The 15651-nt window shown below is 42.0% G+C and overlaps 1 protein-coding gene and 1 long non-coding RNA gene across 6 annotated transcripts in view; one reads left to right on the forward strand and one right to left on the reverse strand.

Annotated features, from left to right (window-relative positions):
• Nucleotides 1-1436: 1436 nt before the first annotated feature.
• On the reverse strand, nucleotides 1437-14773 carry LOC128340675 (uncharacterized). 2 transcript variants are annotated; one of them, XR_008313876.1, is made up of 4 exons: nucleotides 14639-14773; nucleotides 12526-12771; nucleotides 2887-3008; nucleotides 1437-1651 (listed from the first exon to the last, which is right to left on the reverse strand). It is a non-coding gene; the product is annotated as an uncharacterized LOC128340675 (long non-coding RNA). The 2 variants fall into 2 exon arrangements; XR_008313875.1 differs by lacking the exons at nucleotides 1437-1651; nucleotides 2887-3008 and having other exon boundaries at nucleotides 12356-12771.
• The window catches only part of MIDEAS (mitotic deacetylase associated SANT domain protein), a 117495-nt gene continuing 104734 nt past the window's right edge, over nucleotides 2891-15651 (forward strand). The window contains exon 1 of one of the 4 annotated variants that reach the window (XM_053286102.1): nucleotides 2891-3119. The gene's annotated coding sequence lies outside the window, so the exon portion shown is untranslated. Of the gene's footprint in view, nucleotides 3120-12691; nucleotides 12786-15651 lie in introns of those variants that run through there. The other 3 variants (XM_053286095.1, XM_053286104.1, XM_053286099.1) reach the window with 3 other exon arrangements.

A 15651-nucleotide genomic window follows, 5' to 3' on the forward strand; every position in this document is an offset into this window, starting at 1 on the left:
CACAGCACAATGAACATATGTGTGGATTGCTGTTAGCACAACTGTTCTTTCTGTCTCTTTGAGAGGTTCTTACCCAGATACAAGAGGAGTAGAAGGGTCAGTCTACAATGTCCCAAAAATACACTATGGGCCAGTGTAGATTATACCAGCTCCCAGCACATGTGAAGAGGGAGAGAATACGCCAAGATCACACCCACCCTGAATGTCTCTGAAGGGAATTTTAAACAGGTTTGGGGCATGTGTAGAGGAGCTGTTCAGATTATTATTGTTCTTCTCACATGATTGAAGGATGCCCCTGTAGTGAGTTGGGATGTCCATCCTTCAGTGATGTCAGGGCAGGTGTGCTCTCAGTGCATTCCTGGCTTCTTCCTGTGTGCTGAGTCCTGCTGGGCTGGTATCATCTGAATAAGCCCTAAATGTACTGCACTGTGAAAGGGAAGCTGCAATTCCACATATGACTACACATGGAAAAGCAATAACTGGCTGGCTCTACAAGAAGCTCATGGAAGTGCCTTTCATAAATAAATACAAATGATAATTACATCTTCATGAATGCATCTTAATTAGTACAATGCTTAGTTAATGTATCACCTCATCCTCCCCCAGTCCTCTGTGAGTACTAGTTAATGCAGCATCTAGTATAACTTTAACATTGTCATCACTGACCAAAAAATTTAATTCTTTACTCAGACCAGCACATTTTAGGTCTGCCAAGGGAATGCTTTCATTCCTATAGGATCCAATCTGCATGTCCACTTGTTTGACTTGCCAGAGGGCCACATGGCGGGATGATCTATGCTGGCATCTTTCCTGTAGCACACCTGGGCCACCTGTGTGCTATCATATTTCTTCATTTGGCTATTAACATAGATCTTACACATACATCATTCTGTACTTCTCTGCATTACATAACAGCTACTGTTTCTTTGTTAGTTTATGCGGTCAACCAGTACTCTGCATGCTAGAGACCATAGCAGGCATGATAGCTCAGTTAGTTATACTTATTGTAATCGGTAGTTTGTTATAGAGTAACAACTACTTGCCTCCAGAATGCTGGTTTTAGTACACTATTGGCCAAGATAGATGTAACTCAACTTTTAAAGTTTATTTGTACAATAATTTATGTGTACAGAATAAAATGTGTTAAATACTCATTATGCATCTATTTAACTTTCAGTACAGTCACTTACCATCTAATTTTCTGTTATTTTCCCCCCACCAATTGCGCTGAATGCTGCTCTTTCTTTAGCAATACATGCAGTGCAGTACTATGCATTTTTACTCAAAGTCCTACATTCAATGAAACCTAATCCCTAATCAATTAGGTTAGGATTGCAGCCTTAATGTATATTATGTTTTAATTTCTGGCATGCAGTAGCTCTTAGATATTTTCTGCATAGCAATAATCAGAACATAGAAGAGTCCTATATAATCACTGCATATACTGCTGTACTGTAAAACTCACCATAAATTTGATAGTTCACTTTCTACCTTTCTTCTTCCAAGAGCCAAGAAGTTTGTATAGATGTGAAGGGAAGAACTATTCAAGAGATGTTGTTGGTAGAATGGGGGAGGGTAAGCTTCTCAACAAGGTTTAGTTGCCGGCTCTGAAAAAATGTCTAGGGCTAGGACTAGACCAGTCCACATGTTGCTATTTATAAAATAATAATACATTATTTATTATTATTATTATTATTATTATTATTATTTAATTAATTAATTAATATATGTATAATACTATAAATGATGCAACCTGTACATGATGGTTTACATGTAGAGAGACTTCTTGGCATAATGTATTTTTATTTAAAAATGCCAACAATGAGAAAGGCCCATAGGTTCCCAGTATAGCTATAGAATTTAAACACCTCTAGTTGTACTTAATAATAGAAAGGCTCATTAATCATATTAAGGCAATGAAAAGACAGGCTGAGCCAAGCACTGTGTACTATCTCACATTCTTTAACTTAATAGGACTTATTTCTGTGCAATTATGATCAAACTTGTTCTGTGAAGCTGCAATCCTATACATGCTGCCTTGGGAGCAAGTCCCACTGAAAACAGGAAAGGGTCTTGGTGTGCATGTGGTTAGCAGATGTTCAGCTCCTGTTAATAGTTATGTGCTCCAACAACTCACTTGCACAAGTGGTGGGAGAGGTAGCAGTCACTACAAGCATGGCCATCATGTGCCTTCAGAAATTTTGCTTTCTCTCCTTTAAAAATCCAGAAGTTGTGACATATGAATGTGTGGTATATCTGGCAGAGTGTAATGTTGCTGCCTCCAAGAAAGAAAGAGGTACCACTGACAAGTTTCTCAGCAGTATCCATGTCTTTCTGAGATGTCACAGCTACTACATTATATAAGTGTAGCATTGTAATTTACAGTCTTCTGAAAAAGGTCCCCAGGTCAGCATCAGTAATAGTGCAACTGCCAAGGGCTTGCTGCTGGTGTCGGATTCCTCCACTTCTGCACCCATAGCCTTTGTGTTGTGATGACAGTGACTCTCTTGAGGTCTACCCAACTAGGAAGTGGCCCATAGAAGGCAATTTGCCAAGGGGCTCTTGAAACATGGAGCTGGCCCTGCTGTTCCCATTGTAGAGATGAGGAACTCCAGCTGCAGTAGAACAAAGTGGGAGTATTGCATCAGCTCAGAAGAAAAGGGAAGAGTGTCATTTGCTGATCAATCTGCTCTGGCTTTTTGTAGGAGCCAAATAGTTTATCTTCTTACCCAACATAATCCCCCTGAAGGTTACAAGAGGTAGTAATGTAATATAGCATACTCTAATTTACAGCTGCTAACTTCTAGAACAGTACATTTAATGTGTTGATAATATGTTTTTGTTTGCTGAAGTGTTCTTTTTGATTTAGCAAATGTCAGATTTTACCTGAGGAAGGAATACATGTGGAATGAACATTATTACTGTTCGTTTGAGAGAATCATGGTCTGGCAAACACTCAAACCTTTCAGATCATAGCAACAGAGAGAACAGCATGGCAACAACAGCTGCTGCAATGAAAAGAAAAAGCAGACGTGGGTTTAGGAGAAATAATTTTAAGAAATTGATAGGCTGTCAGCAAGGAAGCTTTGCAAGAATGAACACCAGTAACACAATTTACTGTAAGTAATACAATCCTTGGTTTATCTCTTAAAGTTAAATAATAAATACGTTAGAATGAGTATAGCCATGCTGGAGTGACTTTAACGTAGGCTGTTCAAATAGATGCAAGTTTTGTCTTTATTTAAGGATCTGGCACTTAGGTGTGGAGTTAAACGCAAGCTATTTTTTAAAACTAATGTTTAATATACTATCTCTCTTCTGGATAATACTTGCTAATAATGGTTAATAATAACAACAACTGTATAATAATATGCTATCTCCCCTCTGGTAATAATTTGTACTCCAAAGGTTTTTAGGACAGAAAAAGGTAAAGGTAAAGTGTGCTGTTGAGTCAATGTTGACTCCTGGTGACCACAGAGCCTTATGGTTGTCTTAGGGAGAATACAGGAGGGGTTTATCATTGCCATCTCCCATGCAGTATGAGATGATGCCTTTCAGCATCTTCCTATATCACTGCTGCCTGATATAGGTGTTTCCCATAGTCTGGGAAACCTACCAGATGGGATTCGAACCGGCAACCTCTGGCTTGATAATCAAGTCATTTCCCCGCTGTGCTATTAGGTGGCTACAGGACAGAAATAGTGCAACATTATTCAGGGATCACGTATACCTGGCAATATTGCAGTGTGCCATACTGTACTTGATCTCAAACTCATATTGTTGCTTTAGAGACTTCATTTGTCATCATTTCCTTCCTTGTCCTTAACTTCTTCCCTGCTCAAGCTCCTGGTACATGTTTGCTTTTGTTATATTGCTGCCTTTCAGGGATGTGCATGAGCCGTTTGTACAGGTGGGGCAGGGAGTAGTTCCCTTAAGGAGTAGGTAAGCCAGTCTTTACCTGCCCCACTAGTGCCCTGTTGCTTTTCCGGGTGCGGTACTCGCTCAAGCAAAGGCTGCATGCAGCTGTGGTGCTGTTCCCTGCAGGTTGTGTGTGGCGCCCATGTGTGCTGGCCATGTGCATGCTGATACCATGTGTGCACAGCCTGAGGGAACAGCACCGCAGCTGCACACGGCCTTGCACACTCAGAAAAGCGACAGGGTGGCAGTGGAGCAGGTAAGGACCTGCTTACCTGCTCCTTAAGGGAACTGCTTCCTGCCTGCACAAATGGCTCATACACATCCCTAGTTTCCACTGCTAGCCCAATCCGTGTACTTTCAATGCAAACATTATCAATGCTGCCCTTCAGACATTATGGTCTACATGTATTTTCCTCCATGGAAATTATCTCCTTATATTAACCACCAGCATAGCAGAATTATGCTGTGTGAGCCTATAGTTACTGTGCTGGATTTACAGGCAAGGCAATAAGTTCAAGTCTTTTGCTATGTGGCTTATTTGGGTAAGTTACTTTTATTAGATAAGTTATAACTGTAGTAAAGGTAAAGTGTGCCGTCGAGTCGGTGTCAATAACAGTAGTACAGAGACTTATCATAATGCAACCATGTATTGCTTGCAACTCTCTGGGAAGGCCCAGGGCAGACAAAAATTAAGCAAAATTGTACTTGATAATAATTATATCATTAATCTGAGAACTGTCTGACTACTATTCTGTCTGGGCCTAGGACTTTCCCTGTCCACTTACATTGCCTATCTCATCCTGAGGCAAGCTGTCCTGGACCTAACTCTTAAAGAAGCAGTACACAACAATTTTATCCTATTCCCATCAGTTATGTTTACTGTCTCACTGCTAAAACAATTATTATTCCTTTTTGTGGGGGTCAGATTCCCTTATTTGAAGGAATACCCTCTATTTTAACATTTTAAAATTTTTATTCTAGGATATATGCTCGATAAAATACTCTGGATATTCCAGCCCTCTAGTACTTATAAAAACAGATTTCACAACTCTGAGAAGCCCAATATTTGTAAATTTTATATTGAGGCAGAAAATATTCCTGTTTGGCTCAATTACGTGGACTGTTAGAAGACAACTGTTATTTGGATGGGTTTAGGCCCTTGCCACTATTGAAATATCAAAAAGAGAAAGAAGAAAGTAATATAGAAATCTATTTGATACATTGGATGGTTCTCCTTTACAATACTTGTTTAATTATTTTGTACATTTGTAGGTCTGATTGTGGTGGACGTGTAAATTTTGTGCTAAAACCTAAAGATACAATGAAGACACAAGTATTCTTATGGCTATTGTGTCTTGATTACTGTGAATGAGTCTGCCCTGTGATTCTGCCTTAAATTATTGCCTGGTGACAGTCTGGTATTTGATACAAGAATGTGATTGTTTCTTAGTGCAAACAACACATTAGATTGAGTACATAACAAGAAAAAACAAAACCAGGGCCAATTCACTAAACAGTAGCCATGGAGGTTGGTGTTCTGGATTGGACCACAGCTGGAGCAAAGGACTGGAACCCCTTTCCCTTATGCCATGGACAGTCTGTATTCCCTCTGATCCCTCCATCACTTCTAATAAGGAAACAAGTAGTTCTGGTAAGAATTAATCTGCCTACTTTATTTTCACTATCCCTACAACTGGAGTAAAACCACCAAATGGCGGAGCGGGAAAATGCTTGACTAACAAGCAGAAGGTTTCTGGTTCGAAACCCCGCTGGTACTATATCAGGCAGCAACAATATAAGAAGATGCTGAAAGGCATCGTCTCATACTACATGGGAGGAGGCAATGGTAAACCCCTCCTGTATCCTACCAAAAGAAAACCGTAGGGCTCTGTGGGTGCTAGGAGTCGAAATCGACTTGATGGCACTCTTGACCTTACAACTGGAGTAAATTTGATCCAAATAGGTAGGCAGTTCACAGGTTAGCCCAATTGTGCCTCAAACATTCACGTGCCCACTATCTTGAATTGGGGTGGATGATATCATCACAAATGATGTGTTAGTGGTTTCCCTACAACAGTACAAAATCTGGTCCAAATTGGTTCCCACTTGCACCTCAAATGTTAACACGTCTGCCATCTTGAATTGGGGTGGATGACATCATCACAAACTATGCTGTTGAGGTGTCCCTACAGCTGTAGCAAATTTGGTTCAAATTGGTTAGGCGGTTCATAAGTTAGCTGTCTTGTGCCTCAAATGTTAATGTGTCCACCATCTTGAATTGGGGTGGATTGCATGATAACAAACTATGCTGTTGAGGTGTCCCTTTGTGTTCTTCACTACAACTGCACAAAATTTGGTCCAAATTGGTTAGGCAGTCCACAAGTTAGCCCACTTGCACCTCAAACATTCACGCATCCACCATCTTTAATCAGGATGGATGACATCATTACAAACTATGCCCTTGAGCCACCCATGTGTGTATTTGCTGTAGCAAATTTGGTTCATATCAGTTAGGTGGTTCACAAGTTAGCCCACTTGGGTCTCAAAGGTTTACATATCCACCATCCTGGATAGGGGTGGATGACATCATCACAAACTATGCCGCTGAGATGTGTCCCTACAATTGTACTCGATTTGGTTCATCTTGGTCCAGGCATTGAGAAGTTGATAGGGGGACACACACATACAATGCCAGGAGATCTCATAAGCTTACTTTCCTTAAGGAAAGTAGGCTAAAATAAACAAACTGAAAAGCTGGCCAGTTATGTGCTGAAATGAGGTATCCTTTGGTCCTTAATGGCTGTGAATCTGTCCTGGATGGATAAGTAAGTCTCCTGCAGGGGTTGAGTCTATGGGTGCTTGCTTGGCAGCCTGTGTGTTTTTGCAGTTCACAGTTAGAATGGGCAGAAAGAGACTGAGATCTGAGTTTGCTGAAAGTAAACTTGGGGTGTAGGCAGGGTCTGGAGATCTGATGCAGGGTAGTGGGTGGGTCTTCTGCTATGCAATGTTGTTTCTTTGCCTACATGTATGTTCTGCTTGTAATATTTTAATATGCAGATATTTCTATATATTTCTCCATTGTGAAGGAAACTAAACCTGGCAGTTCTGTACCTGGAACTGGTCCCTAAAGAAAGATATTATCGTATCCAATTCCAGTACAACTATGCAAGAGAGGGATTTCCTTCACTCTTAACATTGTTAGGGAATGGGAGGATGTAGTCCCAACAAAAAATAAAGCTAATGATTTGAACCCTGCATATGAGGTTGGGACCGCAATGGACACATCCTAATGTGGGTTGCACCATCGCTGCGTTTTTTAAAACATCTACTGTATTTGTTTTTAGTGAAGAAAACAGATGGAGAGAAAGAGAACAGCATGAGAAAGGCAAGCAGGTTACCTATATGTTTTGCAGTAGGGCAGCCAGTAGCTTGAGGGGATGTTACCCAAGAAAACAGTGCAGTGGAAGGAGTTACCCACTCTCCTGTGCCATGTTTCTGATCTGAATTAAGCAGGATGTCTTGTCCTGTAGCTGTCTTAGGTTTGTTTGGTTTGGCTTAAACTGTGGATGTTCCTATTTTTGGGAGTTCCGTTTAGTGGATCTCCCACATTGCATCTAATGGCTTAAAGAAACATAAAGATAGGAAGCAGTGAGCCCACATTGCAAGCGGGGTTTAAAGATGGATTACAACCACCCTAAGAAGGCCTGGTAGTGGTGGTGAAGATGAATGAGCCATAGCTAGCTATGATCAGTGTGGAGTTTTTGGTTAACCCATTCCTTGATCCAGGCCAGCTTTTGAATGGGTTTTTAGTTATTTGTAAGGAGCACTGAAAAGCAGTTTGCGCTTGCCTCTCTGTACATAATATTTCATCATTAAACTATTAATATTCCTGATTCCAGTCCACTGCCTTGTTCTTGCAAACGACAGCTCTTTCCCTTGGATTCTACAATCAGGAAAGAATGTCAGGGTGCCATTGTGACCATCTCCAATATATTATCCTACAAAACTGAAAATGTTATTGATATAGAAATAAGAAATGTGGGTCTCTGTGTTGATCACCCTAGCAGCACATGAACACCCTTTTTCACAAAATAATGTGTCTTTCTGGAAAGATCTGGTCTGAATTTCTGAATCTATTTTTAGTGTAAAAGCAAAATTATTTGTTTTTGTAGCGGGGAGGGAGGGGGGAGTGACTGAATAATTATGTTTTTTGTATTGATGAACATTGATTGTACAAAAAGAAAAATATGTTGTGAACATGTCTGCATATGTAATGTTAAAAAAACTAATAAGAAACAGTCATGTACTTCAAAAACAGATTGTGAGCCCTTTGGGGACAGGGATCCAGCTTATCTTAACTTATCTATTTATTTATTAAACTTATACCCTGCCCAAACTTATGTCTCTGGGCGTATAAATTCAATTTATTTATTTATTATTTTTCTGTGTAAACTGCCCTAAGCCACTTTTAGAAGGGTGGTATAGAAATTGAATTTATTATTATTATTATTATTATTATTATTATTATTTCTTGTTTACACAGTCAGACAGGTGTTATTGACTGGTTTGTTTTATCCAGACATCGAGTCCTTCACAAGGACCTGGGACGGCTGAATTTTATTGTCAGTTGTTATAGATATTGTTGCAGAATATAGGCTGTTCCCAGTAAAGCTGCTTTTTGTAACGGGCTGATGGTGATTTCTGTGGCCCCTATGGTGTTGAGGTGCTCTTCAAGGTCTTTTGGAACTGCACCCAGGGCGCCAATGACCACTGGGATTATTTGGGTCTTTTTCTACCACAGCCTTTCAATTTCAATTTGTAGATCTTTGTATTTGGTGATTTTTTCTATTTCTTTTTCTTCTATTCTGCTATCCCCTGGTATTGCTATGTCGATTATTTTGACTTGTTTTTCTTTCTTCTCGACTACAGTTATATCTGGTGTATTGTGTGGCAGATGTTTGTCTGTTTGTAGTCGGAAGTCCCATTATATTTTTACATCTTCATTTTCTACAACTTTTTCAATTTTATGGTCCCACCAATTTTTGGCTACAGGTAGCTTGTATTTTTTTGCAGATGTTCCAGTGTATCATCCCTCCTACCTTGTCATGCCTTTGTTTGTAGTCAGTCTGTGTGCAATCTTTTTACAACAGCTGATTAGGTGGTCCATTGTTTCAACTGCTTCTTTACAAAGGCGGCACTTGCTGTTTGTGGTTGACTTTTCTACTTTTGCTCTTATTGCATTTGTTCTTAGTGCCTGTTCTTGTGCAGCCAGTATTAAATCCTCTGTTTCTTTCTTCAAGTTGCCATTCTTAAGCCATTGCCAGGTCTTAGTGATGTCTGATTTTTCCACTTATATTGTGCAAATATTGACCATGCAGGGGCTTATTTCTCAATTTTTCTGCTCAGTTCTTGACTTGTTCTTTCTTGTAGGCCTGGTTTCTTTCATTGGTGTTGAATAGTTTTGCATTATTGACCATTTGAAGTGCATCTTCTTCACTGTCCTGATATATTCTTCAAGGCCTCTTTTCTCCTCCTCTACTGTTTGATGGACTTGCAGCATTCCTCTTCCACCTGAACTGCGAGGGAGGTATAGCCTATCTACATCACTGCGGGGGTGCAGAGCATGATTGATGGTCATTATTTTCCTGGTCTTACGATCCAGCGTCTCTAGCTCTGCCTGGGTCCAGTCTGTTATTCCTGCAGTATATCTGATAACAGGTATAGCCCAGGTGTTTATGGCTTGTATGGTGTTCCCGCCATTGAGTTTGGACTTGAGGATTTTTCTAACTCTCCTGATGTATTCACTTCCAGTTTTTCTTTTAACTTCAGTGTGTGCAATGTTATCAGCCTGGAGAATGCCCAAGTATTTGTAATGTTCTTTCTCTTCCAGGTTCTTGATCTTGCTTCCATTGGGCAGTTCTATTCCTTCTGTTTTTCTTATTTCCCCTCTGTTCATTATTAATGCAGCACACTTGTCTAGTCCAAACTCCATTGCTATATCGCTACTGAATATACGGACAGTGCTTAGCAGTGATTCGATTTCTGACTGGGACTTTCCATACAACTTCAGATTGTCCATGTACAGCAGATGGTACATGTTTTTCTTGATGTTTTAGATGTTTGGTATCCAAGGCCTCTTTTTCGTTTAGTATTTGTGAAAGTGGGGTCATGGCGATTACAAACAACAGAGGGGATGGTGAGTCCCCTTGGAAAATGCCTCTTCTAATGCTAACCTGTCCAAGTGTCTCGCCATTGATTGTTAACTGTGTACTCCACATGCTCATTGCTTTTTTTATAAATATCTGAATGTTTTTGCTGACACCAGTTGTTTCTAAACATTTTTGTATCCATGTGTGAGGCAATGAATCGAAGGCTTTCTTGTAGTCAATCCATGCAACACTTAGATTTGTTTTTCTTCTCTTGCAATTTCCTAAAATCATTTTGTCAATCAGCAGCTGGTCTTTTGTGCCTCTGGTGTTCGGGCAATTTCCTTTCTGTTCAACTGGAAGCTGTTCGTTAGTTAATAAGTGTTGCATGACTTCATCTGCTATTATTCCAGTTAATAATTTGAACATGGTTGGCAGGCAGGTTATCGGTCTATAATTACTTGGAACTGTACCTTTGGCTGGGTCTTTCATGATGAGATGAGTTTTCCCAGTTGTTAGCCATTGTTCAATATCACCTCCTTGCAAAATGTGATTGAACTGTTTTGATAGTTGTTTATGAAGGCTTGTTAGGTGTTTAAGCCAAAAGCCATACAGTTCATCGTCGCCTGGTGCAGTCCAATTTTTAATTTTCTTTGCTCTTTCACTTATTAATTCTGGTGTTATTATTAGATCTTGCATTTGTTGGTTACATTTTTTGACCTCTTTCATCCAGCCTGCTTTTTTATTATAATCTATTGGATTGTCCCATAATTTTCCCCAGAATTGCACTGTTTCTTCTTTATTTGGTGTTTTTAGGTTTCTTGCAGTTTCTCCTTCTATGCTTGGTAGAAACGTCTCTGATTCGACTGGAATTGGAGTTTCTGCCTGTGTTGTGTAATTCTGGCTTCATACCTGCTAATCTTCTTTGACACTGCTGTTATTTGGTGCTTTATTATTTCCAGGACTTCTCTAATTTTCCTTGAATCTAGGTGGTATTTTTGGATCAGATACTGTTTGGTGTTTTCATTCTTCAGCTTCTTGTCTTTCATATCTTTCAGTTTACTAGCATCTGATCTAAGCCTGGAGATTTTATTTTCTAATCTAATCTTCAATTTAGGTGATGTACTGCTTTCTTTTTTTACAGGTCCTCTGATCTTATATCCGAGCTCTTGTGTTGTTATTGTTGCTGCACTGTTCATTAGTTGGTTTGTTTCTTGCAAATTCTTGGTTGTTATTATTGCAAGTGCAGCACTGACATCTTTTAATGCCTGAGCGAGTAGTTTTTTGGCAACTGTTTTTAGAGCTGGAAGTCGAACCCTGGTGGTTGTTTGGTTCATGTGCTGAGTTATTTTTTGCTTTAGTTCTTGTTGCTTTTCTGTTAAACGGCATTTGGGTTTTTGAGGTGAAGGCAAAGGGGTGGTTGCCTGGTTTTGATTTTGAAACAGTTCAGTAACAGTGGCATCCTCGATTTCCAACACCTCCTCCACCTGCGCCTGAGCAACTTCTTCAATTGGTGGTAATTCTTCTTCCATATCTTGAGCCTGTGTTGCTCTTTGCAGTTCTTCCAGCTCAACTCCTGTGAATACTTTATTTCTTATTATGTATCTTCTCTGGTCTGCTAGCCTTTGTTCTGTTATTTCTGTATCTGGATGCTTCTCTTTCCAAATTTGGTACATTCTTTTTAAATAACCTCTTCTAGTTGGACTAGACTTGTAATAGCAGATCATTATTTCCTTGTTGGCATTTTCCGTATATTTTTTCCGGTTAAGCAACGTTTCTTCCAGTAACTTTGCTGTCTTCAGCCCTGGTTGCTCAACTGAAGATCCTGAGTCCTGTTGCCCACTTGCCACCAGATGTCGAGGGACTATAGCACCTGGCGCAGTCCTTGTTGACCCGGGCGACGACCAATCCGGTATAGATTTATTAAAGTTACGTCTCAACATATTGTTGATGGGAGAGGCACTCTTTGTCTGGCTCCTCTGGTGAGACCTGTCCAGTATGGTTGGACCTCTGGCATAGCTTTCACCTTCCTCAGAGCACACAAGCCCCACAACCACACCAAGGTAGTGCCTCACTGGGGGAAGAAGAAGAAGAAGAAGAAAAAGAAGAAGAATTTCTTATCATCTCCATCAGACTCCTGCTTGTGAACCTCTCTGCAGTAGCATCCGGCTGACCACTACTAGAAACAGAGTACTGAATGTGATGGACCCTTGGTCTGCTCTAACAAGGCAATTCCTGTATTTCTAAGTAAACAAATAACGATGGGAGAAATTGTTGCAACCACAGCATGCTTTGCTTTCTTCTCATTTTAATATGAATAAAAAATATTTCCCCTTTAAACTTTGGTTGAAACAATAGCTCTAGTTCTGAAGGTCAAAAAGACCAAATTCACAGGGGATCACATCTGGGGGAGGAAATGGGTGTGGTGACAGCTATAGCCGTACTGCCTGCTGCGACTCACTAAAGTTTTTGGGTCTGGTGAACACAAGAGCAGAAGCAACCAGGAGGAGGAGCTGAGCTTTAAAGGGCTTCCTTCAGAATCCTGTGCCCTCTGCTATGCTATCTACCGCGCTAGGAAGAGACGTCTTCCCAGAATCCCAGCGAAAACCCAACAGTTGGAGTTTGGTGGTATGTGAGTTTCTTCTTGCTGATCGGATTTCGTCGCTCGCTCAGCAGACCTGGAAACAGAGCTGACTTGCTGCTGCAACTGAAAGACAAAAGGTGAGCAAATTTCCAGCATTTGCTGTGGGGCGCTGGGTTTGTTTCCGTGTCATTTGCTTCCTAGTTAGAGCAGCCCTGCTGGGCGGGGGCTTTCCCCTGCCGCTCCCCCTCCCCCAATAAAGTTCCCAAAGCGAACCTATTAAGAGCGTGGTCTGCACATGTGTGTAGTAAAATAGAGACAGAATGGAGATCGGGAGCTTTGCAGCAGTTGCTGAGATTGGTAGGCAAACGGCTTGGTGTTGCTTTTGCAAAGTGACAGCAGCAGCAGCCGCCGCCGCCGCCTGCGCGTTCGGGGGCGAAGTTCAGCCTTCTGGGGTAGGGCGCAACAGAAAGACAGCGACACAAGCTGGCTATTTTCCTTCCTAACATAACTCAGTGTTAACTCGGTGTTCTGCGTCGCTTTTGAAACTGCAAGCGCGTCCCTTCGTGTTGCGATTTATGTTGTCTCGGATGAAGCGCGCCGGGGCATCAAACAAACATTGGAGCCCTTGCTGCCGTTTTGTTTTCTCCCACCGGTGGCTAAAGCAGACAAAGGGTTCTTTCAGTGATAATGTGCTGCTGACATTGCATGCGGGAAGGGGGAAAGTCGTGATGGCCACCCGCTCTTGTAAATCTGAGACGAACTCGTGGGAAGGAAAGCGAAGGAGCCATGTCGTCTTGCAACGAATAGCACCGATTCGGTATGCAAAGAGACCCGAGAGATCTCCTTTGGGATTTAAACGGCCTTCCCTCACGCCTCAGCCTCTCAGGAGAAAAAAACGTTTCGGACAAAAACTTGTGACATGGGTTCTGACAGATGTTCTGGGCTGCATATTTCTTAATCCTGTCGTAACTGAAAAGAACGAGTCTTTGGCAGATTATCGATAAAGCTGTCAAAACACCCACGTGCATATGTGAACGTGCCTTACATAATATTCGCAAATCTTCTAATACGCCTAGCTGAAGACCTATTTTTTAATTTATTTGAATCTTGTACACTGTACAGGATAGATTTTTGATAACTTAGTGCAGGGGCGTAGCAAGGTTGAAGTGGATCCAGAGACCAGATTTTAAAATCCCCCCCCCCAGTCCAGGGCCTCCACACACCCCAGCCCCCCTCCCCCAAGGATTTAAGTCTGATATTCCAAAATAAGTATGCTGCCTGGAAATACATTTCCCTGAATACACACACGCACACTTCACAATATATAGTGATATACATCGAGTACTATATATTTGAGCTTCTTTAATGCCTAGAACACACTAGAAACACTAATTATTAAAATGGGAGCCTCGCTGCAGATTAGCAGAGACTTGCAACCATGTGGTGTGAGCCTATGTGTGTTTTCTCAGAATTTTGAACCAATTCAGTAAAGTTCGATTCCAGGAGGTTTTTCACACGAGGCTTTTAAAGCCCTTTAACACACCTCTCCTCTGCAATGGAGGTGCTGCATTCACAGGTTGGCCAGATTGACCCTGAAGTCAGCGAGTTTCTTGGGGAGCAGTTCACACACAAGAAAAATAAAAAAAAATAAAAGCTCAACACATGCTTCACAGTTCTCACTCAGACCTTCTGGGTTACAAAACAACTTGAACATACGTGCATTTATCAATGAATGAATGAATGAATGAATGAATAAAATAAATATAATATTGTTTGTTTGTTCCAGGAGTTTTTATAATTTTCTGCCATGAAACAAGCCACTTATAGGGCTTTTTAGCCAGCAAATTTTCCAAGCTGTTTTAAATTAAATATTCAGAGACTTCTCAGTCTCCCCCCCCCCGCCCCGCCCCGCATATCAAAGCCCTATGGCAAGCAGATCCCTATATATCTGGGGGAGAGGAGTGACCACAAAAAGGAGTTCACATTCTACCTGGCAAATGCTGGGCTGGGCAGAGGGTCTGCTGCAGAGAGCTGTGGGGGCCACTCTGCCTACCTGCCTCCTTGCTTGTTTGCTTGCTTGCTTGGGGCCTCCCTGCAAGCCTACTCCAGGTCAGGCTTCACTGGGGCCTACAGGGAGGCCTCCCTGGAAGCCCCGCCCACCCGCCGATCAGCTGAGAGGCGGGGAGAAAAGGAGCTCTTTGCAGCTCACTGGCCAGGAGGACAAGCAGGAGAGAGGGCAGGCAGGGTAGGGGTGTGCATGGTTTTGGTCCGGCGCCATTGGAATGACCTCCGGAGGTTCAGATGGGTGGGGGACTGTAACTTTAAGCGGGGGGGGGGGTAGTAGTACTTACCACCCCCCGCCGCTCTTCCCCCTCCGCCCCCCCCTCCACCGCGCAGGGCTCATGCGCGCCGCTAGCGCTCGTCTCTTTTGCACCTTAAGGAACAACGACGGGGGCAGGGGCAGCAGGGAGGAACTCTGCTGCCCCAAGAAGATTTTTCAAAGGACCAGTGGCGGGGGGTGGTAAGTACTACCACCCCCCCCGCTTAAAGTTACAGTCCCCCCCCATGCCAGACCGGGGGGGACTCCAGACCATGCACACCCCTAAGGCAGGGCAAGTGGCTGAGGGGACTTGGGGCTGGGCAGGGGGCAATGGGAAGTCATGTGAGGTGTCTCTGGGGGGCCCCCCAGGGCAGTGGGGCCCCCAGACAACTGTCTCCCCTTGCCTAATGGTAGTTCCGCCCATGACTTAGTGTGTGTGATTCCCCCCACTTAATTATTGCTTGATTTAAATGCAATTTTAATTTAAATGCAAGTTTATTGGAGTGAAGACAATTCAGATGTGCTCAAGGTACATAACATAATTTTAAAAAGCCCTCAGCACCAACTAGGAACAAGTTGCTTAGACTGTTTACAACCATGCCTGTTTGCATCCAAAATGTCACCCTGTCCATGAGACTTACTGCCAGGCTAATATGGCTAAGACTGCTATCTAGTAAACAGCT

Source organism: Hemicordylus capensis, chromosome 1, assembly GCF_027244095.1.
Source record: "Hemicordylus capensis ecotype Gifberg chromosome 1, rHemCap1.1.pri, whole genome shotgun sequence".
Classification (NCBI taxonomy): domain Eukaryota; kingdom Metazoa; phylum Chordata; class Lepidosauria; order Squamata; family Cordylidae; genus Hemicordylus; species Hemicordylus capensis.